At 35.0% G+C, this 13,493-nt stretch overlaps 1 protein-coding gene across 3 annotated transcripts in view; it reads left to right on the forward strand.

Annotated features, from left to right (window-relative positions):
- Nucleotides 1-13,493, forward strand: part of GPATCH2 (G-patch domain containing 2) — a 91,878-nt gene that overhangs the window by 20,824 nt on the left and 57,561 nt on the right. The gene's annotated exons all lie outside the window — the stretch shown is intronic.

Genomic DNA, 13,493 nt, shown 5'->3' on the forward strand with positions numbered 1-13,493 from the left:
GAATCCATTCAGAATACTTAAAAGTTAAAATCTATACCCCAACCATTTCTCTTTTTTGTCCTTTACACATTTTAATACCCTTCAAGTTTGATTCAGTCCAATAAGATGATCAGAAGAGTTTTTATGCTCTTTGAAACGAACTTTGTTCGATATTAAAGCAACCACTATAAAGATGATTATTATAGATTTTATTTGCATACATCAATTAACCAGATAAATTAAACCAAATGTAAGATAGTTGAATATGAACAAGAATAAATGTTCTGCTGTACAGGTAGACCTTAATTTACAACATTCAATCAGCAACCATTCAGTGTTATGATGTTTCTGAATGAACAGATTTATCATTCATGCCTGATATTATGGCTGTTGCAGTACTCCTATGGTCACATGGTCAAAATTCAAGCATGTCCACATTTATGACCACAAGGGCATCTCAAGTCCCCCCCCCCCTCATTTTTTTCCCTTTTGGATTGGATTTGGATTGGATTTATTACATTTATATGCCGCCCTTTTCCCCGCCCTGGATGTCTTGCAGTCCATCATATATCTCTCTGCTGCTGCGCCTGCCCCCACTGCCCACAGTTGACTTTACCCATCTTCCTCCTCCTGCTGATGACCTGAGATCCAGGTGCTGTTTTTTTTTCATCCCCGGGATATAATCTGGGAGCCTATCTTCCGGAGTATTGGTTATTCCTGCTGTCTTGGTGTCGTCTGCAAATTTGATCAGTTCCCCATGTATTGCTTTATCCAAATCATTGATGACGATGTTCAAGAGTACTGGGCCTAAAACAGAGCCTTCAGGTACCCACTGCGTACTTCCCTCTACGTAGATGCAGTTCCATTGAGGAGTACACGAGAATTGAGGACGACACAAGAATTTGCCATTATGTAAAAGAATTTCTTCCCCTCAAAAAAGTGGCAAAACCTCTTGGCCCAGAAGGCTTTGCTCAGTCACATTTGTCTTCATGTCCTCTCATCTGGATTATTGCAAGGCATGCTACTAGGGACTGCCCTTGAAAAGTATTCAGAACTGTTGCAAGTATTCAACTGTTGCAAAATGAGGTTGCATGGGTAGTAAATGGTATTAGATGTTCCACTCATATAACATGACTACTTCATGATCTGCTTTGGTTCTATTAGCCAAGAATTGTTGACTAGTGAGGGACTAGGATTCTCTGCCATAGCCCCTGTCCTCTGGAACATTCTCTCTTCAGAAACCAGGATGACACTGGACACAGCTGGTCTTTTGTAAGGCTGTGAAGACATGTTTTCATGCCCAGTTGTGTTAAGAGCATTTTTGCAATATTAAAATCTAGTTTTACTCAGCATACATATATATTTTGTGTTGTTTTTATTTTACATTTCTATGATATGTATCACACAGAATCACTTCAGGCAGTTGTAGAAATAAAATAAAAATTTATTTACACCAAAATGTCTTCTCAGCTTTAATAAGCATTTCATTCCAGTCCTAATCTTTGATCATTTTATGATTCTTGGGAGTTTCAGAAATCCCATTAGGCTTCCTTGTAAGAAAATAAACTTTATTCGTTAAAAATAGTTATATTTCTGCCTTATGTTAAAAAAAGAAACAATAAAATATTATTTCTTGGGATTGAAAATATATACCCATAAGAGTTATTACAAAAAAAAAATCCCTTATACTAAACTCAACTCGTTTTGCCACTCAGAGTGGCTTGTGTGAAATGGGTGGCTATGTAAATTGAATGAATGAATGAATGAATCCTCCTAAAAGATTATATGGACAAGTAGTCCATGTCGGCAACAGTGTGGAAATAGTTTGCCATTGTCTTCTGGACCAAGAAGTTATAGATCAAATCTTGCTATTCATTTGACACAATGCACCATTTAAAATGTGACTTTCCACCACCAATTATAAATTGAAGTAGAAAAGTACTTTGCATTATGTAAGGACTTATGGAAACTCATTTTATTGCACATATTGATTCAGCCACATTTAAAAATCACTGAATACATCTTTCAGATTCTGCATTTGGCTTTGTATTTAATAACTACATAATTGCAATTACATGTAATTATAATAAATATAATTCCTCATCTTATTTTGTTTGTACCATAACATCAACATGTTGATATAGTGGGCTATTATAAAACCCTGCAATGACAACAAAGGAAAAATGACATAATAAATATAGTAGATAAAATTGAAGCTTGGTATCAGTAGATCTGATAAGAGCTGATAACATATTGGGCGCTGAAATGATTAATTTGAAAGATAAAGAAATCATTTGCATGGAAGCATTAGAATTCATTAATTTCACTAATTACATAGTGAAGAAAGCATCTGTTTTCTTCACTAAAGAGCAGGCATTAATTATGGGTCTTACCTGTTCATCTAAAAATAGTGACAATATGTTCAGTTTTTCTCTCTAAATTGTTGATTTTCATAGAAAGTCTTGCCATTATGGAATTGTCAAGACCTCATTAATAAGACAATTTTCAAATAAAATTATGTTAATGGAAGCATCAAGTTATTGATAGTTTTTCAAGAGATGTTTTAGATTACAACTCCAATTTTAATTAACAATCTGTTAATTAAAAACTTGTTTTTCTAATTATTTTAGAATGTGTATAATGTGATTTATACACATCCAGGAATTTGAGAAAAATAAATGCTTTTAGGGATATATGTTAGGATTAAATGCCCATGACAGATAATGAGGGGAAAAGGGAGAATTTTTAAGTATGATCCATATGCTTCATTTACGGATCAACTTCTTCCAGTGTAAGATAAGACCCTGCTTATTTTCAGATCCAGAATGTTCATTGGAAAAACAACCCCACAAGTGAATTGTCTATTAAGCTTGCCAGTTCATATGATATATGATACATGAACTGAATCTGTATAATTAAGGTATGTTTATTCAGCTTTTGTGTCTCAACAAGTTGAAATCACATTAATTTAGCAGCCATGCAAAACACTTAAGTAATAGAAATTGTCCAAAATTAGTGAAAGCCCAGAAATTTAGACAAAATTGGGTAGATATTTCAGAAGCCTTTTTTTGTATGAAATATATAGATATCTTCTATATTTTCTTTATATGCTTTCATGTCATGCTGGTATTTTCTATCTAGAAGAAATTAGGAAAACAAAAATCATTGAAATATCTAAATGCAAAAATGCAATTGCAAAGCATACATGCATACATACATACATACATACATACATACATACATAAATGGACTTAATCCTGTGACTTTCATTTGTAAACTAGTGTTGCTAGATCAGCTTGCTTTACATATAACTCAATTGTTGCTTTTAGCATGTATTCTCTTTAGTTTCCTATCTTCAATGTGAGAACAATTATGAGCTGTGGTGGTGCAGTGGTTAAAGTGTAGTACTGCAGGCTACTTCTGCTGACTGCCAGCTGCCTGCAATTTGGCAGTTCAAATCTCACCAGGCTCAAGGTTGACTCAGACTTCCATCTTTCCAAGGTGGGTAAAATGAGGATCCAAATTGTTGGGTTCAATATGCTGACACTAAATTGCTTAGAAAGGGCTCTAACACTGGTGGGTTTTTTTAGAAAGCTATTTTTTTAGAACCTATTCTGTAGGTGTGGCCTGTTTTGTGGGAGTGGCTCAGCGATCATGTGACTTGGTGAGAGTGGCTCGGTGATCATGTGACTGGGTGGGAGTGGCCAATTTGATGTCACTCACCAGGAGATGTCATGGATTGGGTAAAATGTGGTGAAGCTCACTTAACAACGCTCTTGCTTAGCAACCAAAATTTTGGGCTCAATTGTAGCCATAAGTCAAGGACTATCTCTGCCTTCCTCTGCATGGCAGCCTTATCCTAGTAAACTCTTCTCCTTTCTGGCAATTTTCCTCTCTGTTATAGGCATCAAAATAATCCAGACAAGGATTCCTGCTTACCTTGGTTGGACTAGATGACCTCCAAGTAGCCTTCTAACCCTAAATTGCTGTGCTGTTTTTCTTTCTTTCTGCTAACAAAGAAACCTGACTGAGGCTCATTCCACATTCCTGCTATGAGACCCTAGAGAAAGTTTGCCTTCATTCACGAGGGAATCATCCAAACCCTTTTAGAAACACAAAGCGCATATTGCACAAGCCCCAAAACTTCAAAAACATAAAACCATATAACATATAAACATATAACCAATTTGTTGTTCCTTGCACCTTTTCAATTTAAAGCTTCAATTTAACGTTATAAGCATTAAGACTTGTGAACTTCAGCTCCCAGAATTCCACAGCCAGGCATGCTCAGTTCCGATTTAAAGCAATAGCATTTGTTTTTCTCCTTTGAGAAAGAAGTTTTCATCTTTCTTTCTCTTTCTTTCTCCCTTCCCGTCCTTCCTCCCTCTCTCCCTCCCCCCTCACTCTCTCAAACACAAACAAACAGAAGTTGGATTGGATATCTCCCAATGGCTTGAAAGCTGCTTTTCTGCCATCCCCCCATTCCCCCACTGCCTTCTCCAAACACCTCCCCCATTGCAAATGCAGCATGCTGTCTGGGTGGGAAATGCCTGGAATGCAATAAATCCCACCCACTCACCTCCTGCTGGCAGGTTGGGGTGAGAGGAGAGGCAGAGAAGCCTGAAGGGAGCCGATCGGAGCCTTCTGAAAGAACGGGGCTGGGGGAAAGTGTGTGTCCTACAGCATGTCCCTTTGCCTGGCTTCCCTCCTCCTATGGTCTCCTCAGTGCTCATTCATGCTCTCCCTCCCCAGTCTAGTTTGATTGCAGGCAGAGCCACGTTGCCTTTTCAAACTTGTAGTCAGTGAAGCTGAGCTAAATTTTTGCATAGCTTTATCCAGCTGTTGGGGAGGGGGAATGACTTTCTCTCCAGGTCCTCGTCCTTTTCTCCCCCCACAGCTGGATAAAGCTATGCAAAAAGCCAGCCCGCACCGGCGCCCAGCTTCACTGACTGCAGGCTGCATAAAATTACACAAGGGAGGGAAAAAGCAAGGGAAAGAGTGTGAGCGAGCCAGGGCCCTTCCCTCCAGCCTTTGCCCAAAGCCCCACACTACACCGCTAGGATGAAGTTTGAATTCCTCCCCTCCCTCCGGCCCTCATGTACCTTTTCCAGCTGCTTCAAAGAGGGCTTCAACACCGCTCTTGCCTTGGATCCTCTGAAGAAGCCCCGCCCTCGCTTCCTTCTCTTTGAGAAGCACCTTGCAAACGGGGCAGGCCAGCAGAGTGTACCAGTACAGGGGCATGGCCACGCCATCATGGAACGGGTACACAAAAGTACGGCAAATTTCTGGCCCCGATACGCCCGTACTGGTGCATACCGGCTGGAACCCACCTCTGGGCTGTAAACACTGTGACGTGGTATATAAGCCTAAGTGCTATTGCTATTTCTAATTATAGAATGATAATTTGTACAGTGTATTTTCGTGAGATTATTGTGTTATTCAGAATGGACAATGAAATTGGTGTTAAGGCAGAGGTACTCTTTTAACCTTGGTTATTTTAACTGTGGTGTTACATGTTTCATGTTGTCCGAACCTTGGTATAGAATTAACCAAAAGATATATTCGGCTTCCAATTGCTGAACATAGAGTCAGATGTAAGGAATAATTGCAGGATGAAACTGTTCCTGGAATGTTAATTCCATTGCAGGTTTTGTTTTGTTTTCCAACTAATTCCAGAAGTATGGGTGATTTATAGTTAGATACTATGACTGAAAAGAATCAATCCCTTCATCTGTGTACATAGTCCCTTATACATAGACATATTTATGCTTGGGGCATTAAAAATTATTCATGGCATGCATAAATGGACTAGGATAAGTATTTTCCCCATTCCAAAATTTGAGAACCAGATGTCAACCAAAGAAATTAAATCCTGGCGCAATCAAGAGAAACAAAAATATTTTTTTCCATAACAGGAAATTTACATTTGGAATTCACTACCATAAGAAATGGTGCAGGCTACCAGCATGACTGTTTCAAAAAAACAATTTACAGAAGTAATGGGGATCAGAGACCATTAATCTTGATGTCTGTGTGACTTCCTCTGAAAGCCATCTTGCTAGGAAACTAGTGGGATTTTTTATGCAGTTGGTTGGCCATTGTAAGGACAGAGTGCTGGACTAGATGGGCCAGAGATCCAATCCCACAGGACATTGATTATATTCTTATAATCAATACTTTTACTGGTTCTTACTGGTTAAACAATACGTATAACTTTTTTGCTTATGAATTGAAAATCTGGAAGTGACATCTACTCAACCAGATCGGGTGAACCAGTAGTAGTGGTGACGGGAGGCTCCGCCCACCTGCCCGGATGCTTCGGCACATGCGCAGAAGTGTTGCAAGCAAACAAGTAGTAAAACAATTAGACTGCCTACCACTGCAGGAAACACATACTATAAGGACCATTGAAACTCTATTGTAGGGAATAATAACAGGGTCTTGAAAGCTTCCCCGAATTCCTTTCCATCCTTTCTTTTTCTGTGTAGAATCAAGCCAGGATTATTTTATAGTCTCTTCCTTATTCTTATCATTTTCCCAGAGCTGAGGTATCACTTATTACCTGTAAATATGTGTTTGTATTCCTCTCTCTTCTGTGACATCTACTGTATTGTGCATATAATCCTTGTTACCCCACAGACACTGGAGTATTGATATTAAATATAGGTCTTAACAATTCATCTAAAAATAGTGGATTGGTTTGGTTTTCTGTCTTCAATTTTGTTTTATTTTCATAGGAAATCTTGTTGCAGCCTGAAATACAATTTTTTTTAAAAAATTACTGAGCAAGTGAAGTTCTCTTAATAAAGTAGGATTTTATAAAGCATTACTTATTAGTTACATTACAATGAACTTGTGCTATTTTTATGAAAATGTCTCTCAATTCTAAATTTCTTCTTTTTTTGGAATTTCTTTTATATTTTCAAATAAACAGGAGAGAATGCCTCTAATAATTGCAATACTGTTTTATGTAATAAAGTATCTATGCTTTATTTTTATTTCATATTAGGAAAAATCAAAAATTTATATAGGCCAAAAGGTTTTGACTTTCAAAAACAAATTATTATAGTTAAATTGATAGAATCAGTTCACCATTGTGCTAAATTAATCAAATTGGACAAAACCTGAACATAGTAGCAGTTCAGATAAATTCTATTGGCATCATCCTAATTAAATATAAACTCACAATGTTCCTTGATTGCTCTAGAAAAATGCTGATGGAACTGAAGCGCCCATAGCTTGTGAAAAGAAAGACTTTATGACCTCACTTAAACTCTTTGTTTTATCTGAGAAGATCTGTCTCGACATGTCCATCAGTGTGGAAATGATCATTGAAATCTTTAATGGTCTGTCCCTTGGCAAAATGCCTGACATATAATCACTTGGAGCCTATTTAAAGTGTTTTGGATATATTTTTATCACAGACGTATTGAAAGAAAATAATATTAAGCAAAAGATAACTCTTTTATCCAGGTTATCTGATCTTTCTTGTTATTAGGTACAGTGATGGTCCAGTGCTGTCTGTAGGCCTACTATCCTTCTATGTAAATATTTTTGTAAAAAAACCCAAATTATTTAAAAGAACACCTTATTTCTTTTAATGGAAGCAACAGCAATTATACTGTTGTACTCAGCCTATGTGTAAACCAAATAAAGGGACATTATTGCCTCCAAGTTTTTTCACTAATCAAAAACTTTACCCTGATAGTCACTGTGATACAGACATAGTGATCAGATTTAATAAAAAAATGCTGAAACATTTTAGAGGTGACAGCTAAAGATAAAGGCATTCTTACTACTTAAGGAATATGAATTACTTGGGAGGTCTTATAGCCTTGGTTTCTAGATATTTTTTAAGAAATACCCAGAATTATTGACCATGACCTATGAAGCTCTAATCTGCAAAAATAATTAATAGCATCAAAATATGATGAGATAAGATCCCAGAAGTTATATTTTTCATATTAATATTATGCCATTTTACAGGATATAATTGTACATGTTAACTGGGAAAAAAGCCAGAGCACAAGATACAGAATTCTCATAATTAAAAATTATGAAATAAGCTTAAGAACAAATTTAGTTCATTTGGCACTGCATTTTTGAGCTTAGTATAATAGACTTAGAATCTATTAAACTTTGAGATATTTAAGTACCAAATTCAGCAAAGAAGCCTCTTTTTAGTGACTGCAAAAGTCAACAATTAGAGAGATCAAGAATTTTGGTATTTTTTAAATTAAATTTGCAATGCAAAGAATGACCTGTAATATCTTGATATTAAATTGCAAAACACATACATATTTTATTATTTGTGCTAAATATATAGATTTTCTGCTACAGTTTGAGTATTTTTAAATTAAAATATATCACTCATTCTGAATGTATTGATTTATACATCTTTGTGCCAGTATTAAGTGAGAGGACTTTACAGTAAAGTTAAAAAGATTTTGCAAGGTAGATTTCATTGTGTGAGTTAATATAAATTTATATTTGTATTTCTTCTATATTAAATATTTTCACTTTTTACCTTGTATTCTTAGTAACTATTAGAATTTTGAACTGTCCTCTTATCCTCACACAGATATAATTCTCTTTAATATTTGTAATGGCCACACAATCCCATTAAATAACTGTCTATATGTGTTAGCTGTTTAAACAAAAGAATTGATGGATCAGATCATTGTAAAACTAGCATCATTAGATAATTCAGAATTAATGTAATCATTTTTCCCTTCTTTTTTTGAGTCATTATTAAATTATAAGAGAAACCTACTTGAAGTAGTATGACCACCATGGAGGCAAAAAAATATAAATGTTTTAAATAAAAACAAAAGGGTCATTCAGTCATTCTTACTGTTACTACAGGGAGAGTATCTGTCTTCACGGGAAACTAGTCAGTATTAGTGAGTCAGAAATAGCAGGTGTTCTCTGAAAGTGATAGTTTTGAACACATCAATATTTTCCAGATTTTGTTCTCTTTAGGAAAATTATTGTCTTTTCCCTCAGAGTGGAAAATTTTAATAATCTGCAAAATCAAAGTGTTATTTATTTTATTAATTTGAGGAAGAGCATCTTCCCATCAAACAGACTTATTGTCATTTAATTGGTAGTTTATTGAATCAACAGGAAGATGCCTTGCACGGTTGCATAAGAGGTGTTTATTCATTTAATAACTGAAAGAGTGCCACAAAGTTTATTTACAATGTTATTATTTCTGACATTTTCACTGTATAAAGTATGTAGCAGACCTTGTAAAATCTGTTTGGCTTGTTTTAAAATTAATCCTAAAATAGTATTGTATGAAGGTTCAGAATAATTGCTTATCGTTTCTCTTGGTTAATCAAGAATGTACATAGTATGAAGCAAATATTGTTGATATTTTCTCACCCTTAAAAGTCACATAGCTTGGGTAGCCAAGTGAGACCAGTGAATGTACATAATACATAAAGTAAATATGAAATTTGCCTAGGTTCTCAAAATAGAAAAACAGGTTCTATATCATGCTAGATAATGTTAACCAGAGTATGCTACAATCAGTCAAAAGAACATAAGATCTCTTTTAGGACTTGCAATATATCTTCAGTGCTTCAGTATATCAAGCCAATGAGAAGAAAGCTTAAGGTTGTGGAAATACATTGAACAATACAATACAATAGCAGAGTTGGAAGGGACCTTGGAGGTCTTCTAGTCCAACCCCCTGCCTAGGCAGGAAACCCTATACCGTTTCAGACAAATGGCTATTCAACATCTTCTTAAAGACTTCCAGTGTTGGGGCAAATTTTGTTACTATTAGAAAAGCTTCAAGGATTTTTTTTTATTTTTTTTTAAAGAAATGTAATTGGTTTTGGAAAGAATTCTTCTTGCTTGCTAGAATAAAATCTTACCAGGGATTCATTCAGCCTCTCATTCTGCCAATAATATGTTATAGAAAATATGAATGGGACTATAAAATATATGCAACTTTCTGATGCTTGCATTAGTTTATCATGTTGAAATCAACACAACTTTACTTGCAAAGTAAACTTACCACCCTCACCACCCTCCAGTCCTTCCGCGCCGCTTTAAAGATCTGGCTGTCCCGGCTGGCCTGGGGTTAAGATTGTAGCCCCACCCGAACTGTGTGACTGTTGTGCTCTTTTTTTTAACATGTTGTATTGTCTACTGTTTGTCTTCCCCCCCCCTTTTGAATTGTGAGCCGCCCTGAGTCCCCCCAGGGAAAAGGGCGGCATACAAATAAAGGAAAATCAAATCAATCAAATCAAATCAAAGTTCAGGATGTTATATTCTAGCCAAACGAGAGACTACAGAATAATTTATTTGTGCAAGTTCCCCCCCCGCCCCATTTAAGTGCTTTGGATACATTTTTCCTATAACATCGATTTTGTCCTAGTCTTCAATTATTTTTTATACTATCAACAGATATCCATATTTATCTACAGACGTAAAAAAGGAAAATATTTAATTATTCCTGCTAACTGATATCCTCTGGAAATGTGACTAGAAATAGTCTAGTCTAGAATATCTGATAGATCAGATATTCATTTCATGTTTGGTAATCCATTGTTTAGCAACCACAATTTATGGTTTGACTGTACTTTCAATGATTATCTTCCTTTTTCAATTATTTCATTCTGTGTCCAAAACATAATTTAATGTTGATTTATGACTCAAATACTTAAGAGAGAAGGAAAAAGAAAAGTGAAAATAGGAAGTTCAGTCCCATTGTTCATGCCACTCTATTAAACTTATCAAATAAGTTGGGAATAAAACACTCCAACAAGTAAAATATCTGGTTGAAACAAAATAGAGAGTTATTTAGTATGAGGGAGTTAGCACTGGATAATATTTCATTTCTTTTTAATCTATTTCTTTATGAAAGCGTTAACATTTTCACTAATGTTTAATTCTACAGTTTAGCCTTTATAATAATCTCTAAATCAGTTTAGACTTTATCATTTAAACATTAAAATTGAACTCATAGAATGGATTTTAATTACAATTTATAAAGCTACTAAATCTATATTCATTATTGTAATATTTTTTTAAAAACATGTCCTGCCCAAGGAAGAAAAAAAAATACAATTGGAATACAAACGATTGAGGAAAGGCAAAATCGTAATTAACATGGTTTGAATACAAAAAGAAACGAAGAACAAAAGGTTCCATCCTTTGGAAGCCATTGTTATTTTGGTTTATGATCATTATTAAGCCCGTAATTTCAGGTGTAGGTTGTGATGGTTGTAAATAGGTCATCAAGTGACTGTGCCCAGTTTTACAACTTGTTTTGGTGGCAATCATAAAGCAAATGATTTGGTCATTAAGTGAACACTGGTTATATGAACCCATTGTTTGCTATGGGTATTTTTTGCTGCAAACCAGAAGTAAATGCTGGATTCTGGCAAAAACGTCTTAAATCATAGTCCCATTGACTGCACGACCCTGCAGATAGTTGTAAATGCCAGCCACATTCCAAGTGCTCAAAATGCAGCTATGTGATTATGGAAAGGACTGGACATCAGAACTTGAAATCTGAGTCGTCCTATTTTCAGGGACTGTCATAACTATGAATAATTGCAAGGAGAGAACTACTATACTAGTCAATGCAATTGATTTCCCAATAGCAGAAAATCTTGAAGACAACAGGAATCATTAGCAATGTTTCCATCCTGGGGTAAATGAACAAAATATGTTAGCCAGATACGTGTCATGTGTATGATCAGGAAAATGTAGCTCTTGATTTCTTCTCCCTTTCACTTCACACTAAGCAATTGGTAATAAAGAATAAAAACTTCAGCCTCAGATTCTCTTTTCTTCTCTTCCACTGGAACAATTATGAAGAATTTGAAAATGTTTGTTGCTATTTTAATGTAAAGACAGAACTAACTCCACTGCAATTATTTCTAAATTATGGCTTCTATAAGTACATTTCTTGCAATCATTGTTGAATTTATGATAATACCTTGTGAAGGCCAGTACATACATCTGAGGCAGTGCTTCAATGCAGGGAAGGGGTTGGACACAATGAGAGATGCATGTTATGCCATTGTGATACATTACTTTTGAACATGAATCATTATATTGCCTGCCTATACCAAAGAGGTGGAATTAACTATTAAGTTCATGCCTCCCAGACACCTTGAATATTTTAATTATTTAAAATTAGTTAAAATCCCTAAGAGCAGTAAGTAATTGTTGGTGAGCTATGATATCAAATTAACAATATAATTTATTGGGTACTCTTGTGTAGTTCTTTATTCATTCAATAAGTTATATTTTCTTCTGTTGTTATTACTATATAAATACTTATTCTTTTCAAGGATATTTTGAAGTTCATAATAATATCCTGATGCGAAACATTCTTTTACTTTTTCATGCAGTTTTTTTTTAAAAAAAAATTATGCAGCAAAGCATGGCAATGTAGCTAGTTGTATACTCAGTCATCTGTTTAATCCTTATCCCCTTCACATTGTCAATACCCATCTAATTCCACTTTAACAACAGTAATTGGCTGATGGAGTAGCAGATATAGATTTGTTTTCCTGATGACTCCTTGACTTTTTTCCTCTGGTAATACTAATAGAATTCCAAATCCTTATTGGTGTGATCATGTCATGAGTAGGTCAACAGTCATGTCAAGGTCCTATTGGAAACTTCATAGCCGACATCTTAATTTAGACTTAGCAATCCCCCCACCCTTCCATGTGCATTTGTAAGCAATTCTTTCAAGTCTCTCAGTCATTCCATTATAATAGAATTCATTTAATTCAAAAGGAATTACTTCATGATGTGAATGTATTTGGATCACTGCAGTTCAATAAAAATAAATCTAGGAACATCCGTTCTGGATTCTTGATACTTTTCAGCTTGAAGGGTAGAATTATTTATTTACATATTTGTTGGCCATATACATTACCTTTTGTACAGTTTTATACAAATCTTTTTTATATTTTATTTTAAACCAAGGGCAGGGGAAGTCTGATTATATGGTAGAGTAACCATTATTTATCACATGGTATAAAATTATTTGTCATAGATCCCTTGACATCTCCTCACTGAATTCTCATGAAACATTGCCAGCCAGTTCAAAAATCTATCATCTAAGATTTGTGCCCTAAATACTTTGATGCACCAATCACTTCTGTCCTAATTTTATTTTTGCTTGTTTAAAATCAACAGTTGCAGTCATTGTTTACACGAAAAGGGGTCCTATTGATTTCAGTGAAGTTTTCTTGCAAATAAGATTGCTTTCAATTGAAATGCTTACATTGTACATTACTTACATTATCATTGAGTAAAGCTTTTGTCCATCCACTTGTAACTGTAGATTCAACATTAATTTTTATAGAACATCAGTGGACCCATGGAAATTTTCATTCCTGTTTTCAGGAAATCAACTAACTGTCCTAGACATGAGCATAAAAATATTATACTGTATAAGTTCAAAGATCTTATAATAGCACTTAAAATACCATAAAATGTCTTACCAGAATTCTACCTATGTTAAAAATGGGAAT

Source organism: Thamnophis elegans, chromosome 4, assembly GCF_009769535.1.
Source record: "Thamnophis elegans isolate rThaEle1 chromosome 4, rThaEle1.pri, whole genome shotgun sequence".
In the NCBI taxonomy this organism is placed as follows: domain Eukaryota; kingdom Metazoa; phylum Chordata; class Lepidosauria; order Squamata; family Colubridae; genus Thamnophis; species Thamnophis elegans.